Source organism: Cucumis melo, chromosome 7 (genome assembly GCF_025177605.1).
Source record: "Cucumis melo cultivar AY chromosome 7, USDA_Cmelo_AY_1.0, whole genome shotgun sequence".
Taxonomy (NCBI): Eukaryota; Viridiplantae; Streptophyta; class Magnoliopsida; order Cucurbitales; family Cucurbitaceae; genus Cucumis; species Cucumis melo.
The window spans coordinates 6,664,672-6,675,005 of NC_066863.1; positions in this window are offsets into that span (position 1 = coordinate 6,664,672).

Consider the following 10,334-nt stretch of genomic DNA (forward strand, 5'->3'; position numbering starts at 1 on the left):
TTTAATTCTAAACATTACAGTTGAGAGAGAAAATCATGGGATTTAAACAATCAATCACTTTTGATTACATTTGAGAGAGAAAATCATGAAATTTAAACAATCAATCACTCAAGAAGAAAACCTCACTCCTATAGTTGAGGGGTTTTTTTTAAACTACCAAGGGCATTGTTGAACTAAAGAAATAATAGATTATCTTATTAATTTTTTGTTTTGAGATTTTCCCAAATGCAACTCTAGAGGCATCTATATAATCAAATATCCTTTAAAAACTAAATTAGATTACATAGTTGGAAATATAGCAAAATCCGTGTAGAATAAGATTTTTAGCAAGATATAGTCGCACATATTTATGGTTGTCAGTTAATCCCGATTTTAGGTTATTTCGTAGGTTCAAAGTGCACTGTATTTTAGTTGGATCGTACTTTGCAAACTTGGTTATTTGGTTGTATCCTAACTTAATCTAGGATTTATTTGATGGTGGAAATTGCAGCAAACTGTCCCATATTAATGGAATATCTATCATTTAGATCCTCAATTAGTTATTCTATTATATCATAGTTGAAACTCAATCTTTAATAAATATATTTAATAAATTGGTTTTTTAAAAAATAGAACAAAGCGCGAAAATCTTTGCATCAAATAATATTGAAAAAGGAAAAAAAAGGCTACAAGTCCACAATATGAAAATAACAAATATCTCGTGATTAATGAGTTACACATGCATGAAATATTAAGCTCACATGTATCAAGTCTAAATGATCTTGTACCAAATCTAAACGATCTATTAGTGATAAGGTTTATTTTTGTCTATCTAGGATAGATAATTGATCGTTTAGATCTTATATCAAGAAGACGAAAGAGAAGATGAGATATGAAGAAAAAGAAATAAATTATAGAAGAGAAAATAAATAAATCACGAACAAGAAGTAGGAATATGATAGTGGAGAAGTAATAATATAAAGAGAAAAAGTAAATGATAAAAAAAAAAAAGAAAAATAAGTGGAGTGAAGAATGTCCTAATATTCAAATAAGACAAATTTGGAATTTATGAAAAATCAATATACAGACTGAATAATTGTGGATTTTGTTATATCTAGGTAAATTAATATTTAATAAACATTAATATATTTTACTAACATTTTGGAATTATATAGTTAACTAATATATAATATATACTTCTAATAAGATTTCAGAATTATATAATTAATTACTCTATAATATCTATTTATGTTATTTATTTTTATTATTTAAATATTGTTTTAAACTAACTTATAGAACATATCTTATTTGTTTAACATTATTTATACTACATCCTTTGGTAATATATTCGAAAAACTAGTGTATGTTGTACAATTAGAAGACAATAATAGAATTATAACGAATATGCTTTTGTTACGGCTTTAGAATGAGTGAATACTATTTTTTATGCTAGATTGAATCCTCCCAGTATCTCGATTATCATGTTGTTGAGGTATGTTTAATTTTCATCTTCGTTTCAAGAATTTGTAGAATGTATTCAAGGTAAACTTTTCCATCTTACAATCTTTTCGTGTCTCGTTTGACTATTTATTGGGATAATTGCAACCATTCCAACCTCATTCGAATTGTCGAGGATAAGGATGTGTTTTAGCTTATGTTAGATTTATCAAAATTTCTCGATAATGATTTACTTGTGGTTGTTGACTCTGTATCGGCTGGTGTTGCTGGAAGTACAACATTTTTTAACAATGAAGTACTCAGATCTCAATATTGACATCGTGATACCGAAATTATTGAATTTGATGCTTTTGAATCGTCGCATGTTAGAATTCCTATTAAAGTAGGATCAACGTTTAGAAGCGAATCAGTATTGACAAAATCTATTTATTTTCTTGCTGTGAACGATAGTTTTGAACTTAGTACTGCCAGGTCCAATCGTACATCGTTAGATATTCATTGTAAGAATTTGTCATGCCCTTGGTATTTACGTGCTTCTGTATTTAAAAAAAATGATATTTGGATAGTTCGTAAATTTACAAATACCCATCAGTGTGCTGTTGACATTATTAAAGTTGATCATATGCAAGCAACATCTTGGATTATTTTTTAGTGTGAAGTTATTTTTTTAAATGAATGACAGGGCTAAGGACGACGTTATTAATTATATGAAGATTTATCATAGAGTGAATATAAACTATGACAAGGCTTGGAAAGAACATTGAGATTGCTTTGAATTCTATTAAGGGTACTCTGAAGGCCTCATATGCCATGTTGTTAGCATTCTTGAATGCACTGATCCAAAACAATCCAAGCATACGCTATCACAAATATACCATAATTTAAGTGTAGTACAATTAAAGTTTCCAAGTATCTCATTTTTAATTTCATTGTTTGCAATAACATATATGGCTGAAAAAGTAGAAAACGAAGGTAGGTTTAAGTATTACTTCGTGGCTCTTGCTGCTTCCATTGATGCATTGAATTATCGTTCACCAATAGTTTCAATTGATGGTCCAGTCATGAAGAATTAATACCTAGGTATGCTAATTTATGCTTGCACTATTGATGGTAATTCTCAAATTGTGCTTGTAGCTTTTGCTATTGCTGGTTTTGAGAACGACCTATCATGGTCATGGTTTTTTCGTAATCTTAAAGTTATATTTGGAGAACATAATAAACTAGTAATTGTGTCTAATGCTCATAAAAGTATAGAGAATGAGTTCAATGTTGTGTACGAAACAACTGAACATGGGTAATGTGCATTCCACTTGTATAAGAATCTTAAAAAGATTCATAAGTCTCTTTCAATTGAAGATTTCTTCCATTGTTGTGCTAGAGCATATATACCTCTTGGAGTGTGAGTCCTGCATGCAACTTGATCTTCTTTCTCCATTCACTAGGCATGAGTTGGAAGAGGTTGAAAGATCTAGGGGGCTAGGGTATTTTTCAGGAGGAAAAAATACTCAGTTATGACAACCAACATTTCTGAAAGTGTGAATTCAACTCTAAAAGAAGCATGAGAATTGCTGGTAATTGGACTTCTTGAATCAATTCATAGTTTGGTTTAAAGATGGCTTATGAACGTCGTGCCAAATGGAGTTTTCAACGAAGGGAACTTTCAATATATGCAGAAGATATGATTTGAGTAGCACTAATGGAAAGTTGCGCAATGAATGTAAGTTGTTTGTTATTTGAATAATTAATGCTATTATTATTAAGGAATTTATTTGTACATGACATTTATTTTAATCTTTTGGCAGATATATCCTATAAACCAACATGAATTTGAAGTTTACCATCGCAAAAAACAATTTATTGTCGATATTGTAGATTGTACATCATGTCGTCAGTGGGACCTATAAACCAACTGTGTGTTTATGTTGTGTCGCGTGCCGTATTGCGAAGTTTAGGACTTGTGCGGAACAGGGGGTGACATTTAACTTGCAGTGGAAGGAGTCCATCGTTCCCACCTTGGTACATATTTCGAATTTGGTCGATATTGCCAATAGAACGTGTTCTCTTCTTGTATAAGTTTATCGAAGTGGAAACATGGTAAAACTTATTAGTGTACACATGCAAATGAAGATTCCTACTAGACAATGCAACACATGCATGGGAACAAGGGGTCATACCCAGGCCTCACTGACGACATGAGCATGTATGGCCTAAAATATTGACAGCAAATTGTTTCTTGCAATGGTGAACTTCAAATTCATGTTGGTTTATAGGATATCTACTAAAAGATCAAAATAAATGTTATGTACAAATAAATTCCTTAATAATGATAGCATTGATTATTCAATTACTAAACAACTTATATTCATTGCGTAACTTTCCGTTAATGCTACTCAAATCATATCTTCTAAATATATTGAAAGTTCCATTTGTTGAAAACTTCATTTGGTACGACTTCATTAACCAACTACGAATTGATTCAAGAAGTCCAATTACTAGCAATTCTCGTGCTTTTTTCAAAGTTGAATTCATACTTTCAGAAATGTTGGTTGTCATAACTCAGTATCTTTTCCTCGTGAAAAATACCCTAACCCACCTAGATCTTCCAACTCATGCCTAATGGATGGAGAAATAAGATCAAGTTGTCTCATATAGTACTCAAACTCCAAGGGTATGCTCTAACACAACTATGGAAGGAATCTTCAATTGAAAGAGACTTATGGTTCTTTTTAAGATTCTTATACAAATGAAATGCATATAACCCATGTTCAGCTGTTTCATACACAACATTGAACCTATTATCTGTACTTTTATGAGCATAAGACACAATTACTAATCCATTATGTTCTCAAAATACAACTTTAAGATTACGAAAAAACCATGACATGTCGTTCTCGAAATCAACAACAACAAAAGCTTTAAGAATTATCATCAATAGTGTAGGCGAAATTAACGTACCTAGGTATTTATTCTTCACGATTACACCAGGAAGCGGCGGGAGCCATGAAATAGTACTTAAAACCTACCTTCGTCATCTGTTTCTTCAGTCATATATGTTCTTGCAAACAGTGAAATTGAAAATGAGATACTTGGAAACTTTAACTGTACTACATTAGATGTATTTGTGATAGTGTATACTTGGATTGTTTCGGATTAGTGCGTTCAAGAATGCTGACAACATGATATATGAGGCCCTCGGAGTATCCCTAATAGAATTCAAAGCAATCTCACGCCCTCTCCAAGCCTTATGATGAATCTTCATATAATTAATAATGTCAGAGGACGACATGGAGGCCTTGTCATTCATTTTAAAAACTGACTTGCTAAAAAATAATCAAAGATGTTACTTGCCTACAATCATCTTTAAAGATGTTAATAGCACACTGATAGGTATTTACAAACTATCCAAATATCATTTTTTTTAAATATGGAAGCACGTAAATACCAAGGGATGTACTTTGAATACATTCTTGAAACGAAGATGAAAATTGAACGTATACCTTAACAACACGATAATCGAGATATCGGAAAGAATCTACCATAAAAAATAGTATTTACTCATATTATTGTCTTCTAGTTGTATAACATACACTAGTTTTTAGAATATATTGCTAAAGGATGTACTATAATAATGTAATTAATATACAAATGTTACACAAATAAGACATAGTCTACAAATTATTACCAAAAATAATAAAAACAAATAACATATATAACAACCTTTCAAAATCTTATACAAAGTACATATTTCTGGAATTTTTTTAAAAATAGAATCGAAAACTAACTACAAAAATCTATTAATAATTTCTGAAATATGCATTATGGAGATGTAAAAAATAAATATGTAAAGATACAATTTATAATAATAAAAAAGAAAAAGATAAAGAAACATAGTATCAAAACTTATCAAAATTACATTATTTCGAAAATTCAAATTTGCTGTGTATTTTCAAAATCTAATTAAAAATAGATACTATGGATTAATTAATTATATAATTCCGATATTTTATTAAATATATATATATATATATATATATATATATATATTATGTATTAGTTAACTAAATAATTTAGAAATGTTAGAAAATGAATATATTAATATTTATTAAAGATTGAGTTTCAGTTATGATATAATGAGAATAATTGAGAGTCTGAATGATAAATATTCCATTAATATAGGAAAACATTCGTTGTAATTTTGTCCAGCAAATAAATTTCAGATTTAGTTAGGATTTTACCAAATAACCAAGTTTGTAAAATACAGTGTTTTCCAAATTCGGTCACCTTGCCCCAAAATCAATTTGTTAAAATATATTGTACTTTGAACCTACGAAGATCTTCATCTCTAATATGTTGCAGTCGAGAAGGTTTTCATCTCAAATATGTGGTAGCTAAGAAGGTCGCCATCTCCAATATGTTACATCGAGAGGGTCATCATCTCCAATATCGACCATCGAGGGGATCATTCATCTTCAATGTGTTGCAATCTCGAGCATGATGATGATAGTACATCTCGGCCTCTAACTCTTCAAATGATGATGGTGCAACTCTAAGAGGATGATGATGGTGCAGCTCTATCTCCACCTCTCTAAGATGACAACGACGGTGCAGCTTTATTTCCACCTCTCCAAAAATGATGACGATGAAGCAACTCTGTCTTCGCCTCTTTAAGATGACATGATGATTCAACTCCACCTTTACTCTCTCTAAGATGACAATAATGGTGCAATTTTGCCTTCGCGTCTCGAAGATGATGACTATGGTGCAGCTCCGCTTCCGCGTCTCTAAGGTGACGATGGTAGTATAGCTCTGCCTCCCTCTCTGAGATGAAGATGACAATATAAGTTTGCATCTGACTCTCTAAAAGGACGATGGTGCAGCTCCAAGAAGATGACGATGGGGAAGCTCCACCTTCGGCTGTCCAAAAAGATGACGACAGTGTAGCTCTGCCTCGCATATCCAAGAAGATGACAATTGCGGTGCAGCTCTGCCTCCGCCTCTCTAAGATGACAATAATGGTGTAGCCTTGATTCTGCTTCTCCAAAGATGACGTCGACGATGCAGCTTCGCCTCCATCTCTCTAAAATGACGATGATGGTGCAACTCCATCTCTGCCTCTTCAATATAAAGATGATGTGGTTTTACCTCTTTAGAATGGTGACATAGTTGAGCGAATGTGTCTGATCGTTCCTATTAGGGAGGTAGATCTGATGGCAAATGCCCGATCGTCCCCTAGTAGAAGTTGGATCACTGACGGCGAAACAGAATGAAGATGCTTGATTGTTCCTAATAGGGAGATGGATTTGATAGCAAATATGTGATTGTCCCCTAGTAGAAGTTGAATCGCTGACGGCGAAGCAAAACGAAGATGCCCGATCGTCCCTACTAGGGCACTTGATTTGACGGCAAATGTCTGATCGTCCTCTAGTAGAAGTTGGATTGCTAACGGGGAAGCAAGATGAAGATGCTCGATCGTTCCTACTAGGGAGTTGGATCTGACGATAAATGTCTGATTGTCCCCTAGTAGAAGTTGGATCGCCGACGACGAAGCATAATGAAGATGCCTGATCGTTCCTACTAGGGAGGTGGATCTGATGGGAAATGTCTGATCGTCCCTTCGAATTTTATCTATGGTAGAAACCTTATCCTTATCTCAAATTAAAATTTGGTTAGTTCCAAATTTTATCCCAAAAATCAAATTTAAAATTTTATCCTAAAATCAAAGTAAGTTGCGGATAAAATCTTGAACTTTTCTAAAAATTAAGATTTGGCCATATTCGGCCATATTCCAACCCTTATTTCAAATTTAAATCAAATTCATGTACTAAATCTATAGTTTGGTTATTTTGATATGTCGAAATAAGCAAAAAGAAAAAAAAATGCTCGTATTTGGACTTCAAATTTATCATTTTCAAGATTCACCCACCCATATACGTGCATGTCTTGAAAAGGGGCATTTGTTGAATACGAAATTTTGGAATCAATCACAAATTCTCACGTCATTTACTAAATAATTGCATTTGAGATTAACTAAAAATTGGAATGTGACCCAAATTAAAATTAAAGACAAAATGATCCATTCTAATGATGCCACATGTCCTTATTATGTTATTTTGGTCCAATTAAATATTATTTACTTGGCTAAGATTCAATTGAATCCAAAAGTAATCTTAATTTAGACCAAAGGCTAAATATGATCACAAACCCATGTGGTTGAATACATAGGTCTGGTCCATGGACTAACTAGGCATAAATTCATAAAAGTCCACCAGAAAACTCTATAAATAGAGGACTTCTCTTTATTTGTAAAATTTAGAAATTTTTTAATGATTTGCGAAGCCATTAGAGAGAATTCTCCCAAGAGCTAGAAGACTCCCTAATTTCTGAAGCCAACAAACCCTTGAAGTTTGAAGTTTTGTTTTTTTTTTTAAGATACAAGCTCTACTTACTCAAATCAAGCGTAGACGTTCAACTGAGAGAGAATTAGAAGATCAAATACTAGAGATCGAACCACATCGTATCAAATCAACACAAACAAATTTCACTAGAAACCTCGTGTAAAAGATCAGTTTTACAAAATCAATTGTACTTAAATGTCCTTTGTTAAAGACACTACCACTACCCGTAGTTCCAAACTTAAATCTCTATAGTGATAATTTAAAAGAATTATAAATATAGTAAAATTGATTCGTGATAGATTATGTCATTGATAGATTTGTGTTATAATTATAAACTCTATCATTGATGAACTCTTATCTTATTAACGACATGGTCTTTATTGTCAAACTTGGATGAAATATGAATATAGATTTTGCTATTTTTGAAAATTCTATAGCATTATGTAGTATCTACAAATATCTAAAGTTTGATATTATATTTGCAACTATTCCTTCCAAATTTTGAACATTAGATATTCTTAATCTTTCTATTCTAGTCTACCTAGAGAGAAAAATACACCAATAACAAAAAATAGTTCATGACTTTTTATATATTTATTTAGGTGAGAATTTGAATATTTAACCTATTGATTCAATTTAGCATTTTTTTTTCAATACATCATCATGTATAATGCAAGTCAAAGTACATAATTAGTTTTCCTTTTTACAAGTTGTTGGATTGGTATTTGGTGAGGAGTTATAACTACTTTTGAGTTTTCATATAGGTTGAACTTTTCTGTACTTAATTTGTTCATGTTTTTAAAATTAAATATTGGAATTTATGAACATCAATTGGATGTTCATTTGGTTGTCCGATCAGAGGTTTGAATTCTTTTAGTTCAAATGGTTTTGCTTAAAGAATTATGAACGTTAATTAAAGTCACTACACCACACAATTTTTCATGTTCAAATTCCATATTTTTGAGTTTATCAATCTCAATTCTCATTCGACCTTACACCACACAATTCTCATTGCTTATTCTCTCCTAAACTTAATATCACCTTTTTATTATTTATTTGACATTTATATTCTCTCTTTCATTTTAACAAAATAATATTAATAATCTTCTTGTTACATATATATTATTTATTTTATTTTGGTTAGATTTTGTTTATTTTTAAAGAAACGTAGAAACCAACTTTCCATTTAACAAGCATAAACTAATTGTTCAAAACATTCCATGCATAGCATAATGTATCTTGTACACATAACAAATAGTTGGTGTAAGGTCGAGTTCTTGTCATGATGACTTTATCTCCATCCAAGAATTATTGAACTCGTAAAAAGTATTTATTACAAGTTAATGTAAAAAGATCAATTACGTTAATTCAAATATTGGATGGTTAATAACATATTAAAAGCTTACAAAATAGGAAAGAGAGAAATTTTGTGATGGCAGCCATGAAAGAAGAGTTAGCAGCCATAGATTAATTTAATGTTAGAATATTGAACAAGTTGAATGTAAAGATTGGTCAGATTCAGGTGCCAACTCTTATATAATCCAAATTTCTAATAATGTTGATTTATATATTCCAATAAATGCCAAATACATAGATGCAAATTTCCAAACACACCCTCCCATAATTCATCAAACCAAACCATATTGAGATTCTATGATCTCTCATCCATTTTTCAATTAACTAATTATACTGTATTTCCAAAAAAAAATCATTACAATACTAAATTAATAACATATATTGCATCATAATTTATTTATTTATTCGTCTTTTAAGTTGAGTTTCGAAATGTTATAATTGCTGTCCTAAGTGTTAGATTTTGTTTCAATTCAGTAGTTATATTTTAAGTTTTACAATTTTATTACTTTTAATCTTTTGTTTTGATTAAACAAAATCAAATTCTTACGATATTTCATCAAAATTAATAATTATATCAAATCAAATCATAAACTTTCAAAGTTATAATTTAAATCTAAGACTAATAATTCTATCAATTTAAATCATATATTTACATGATTTTATTATTTGAAATTCTTTACCTATATTTTATTTTAATAAAGTTAAGTATTTACAAATGAATGCATTTATGAAAGTATGGGTTTTCAAAATTAATATAATTATAAAAATTCATGGTTTAAATCAATATAATAGTTAAAAATTAATACAACCTTCAAAATTTATAGTTTAAATTGATATAACTAGTCTAAATTAATAAAATTCTTTAGTTTCTTCTTTCTTCTGATATCTAATTAATACAACCCAGAGTATAAATTGATATTTTGTCTAAAATCTATAATCTATAGAAAATTGAATTTTCTAATTAAGCAAAATTAAAGTTTATCCATGCCCCTTCCCTCATTTCCTACTGATCTATTAGAGTTTGGTCCCACAGACCAAAAAAAAAAAAAAAAAAAAAAAAATCCATAGTCTCCACAATAAATACAAATTAATTAATATCATCCATACAAATAATAATAATATATATATACTCTCAAATCAAATATT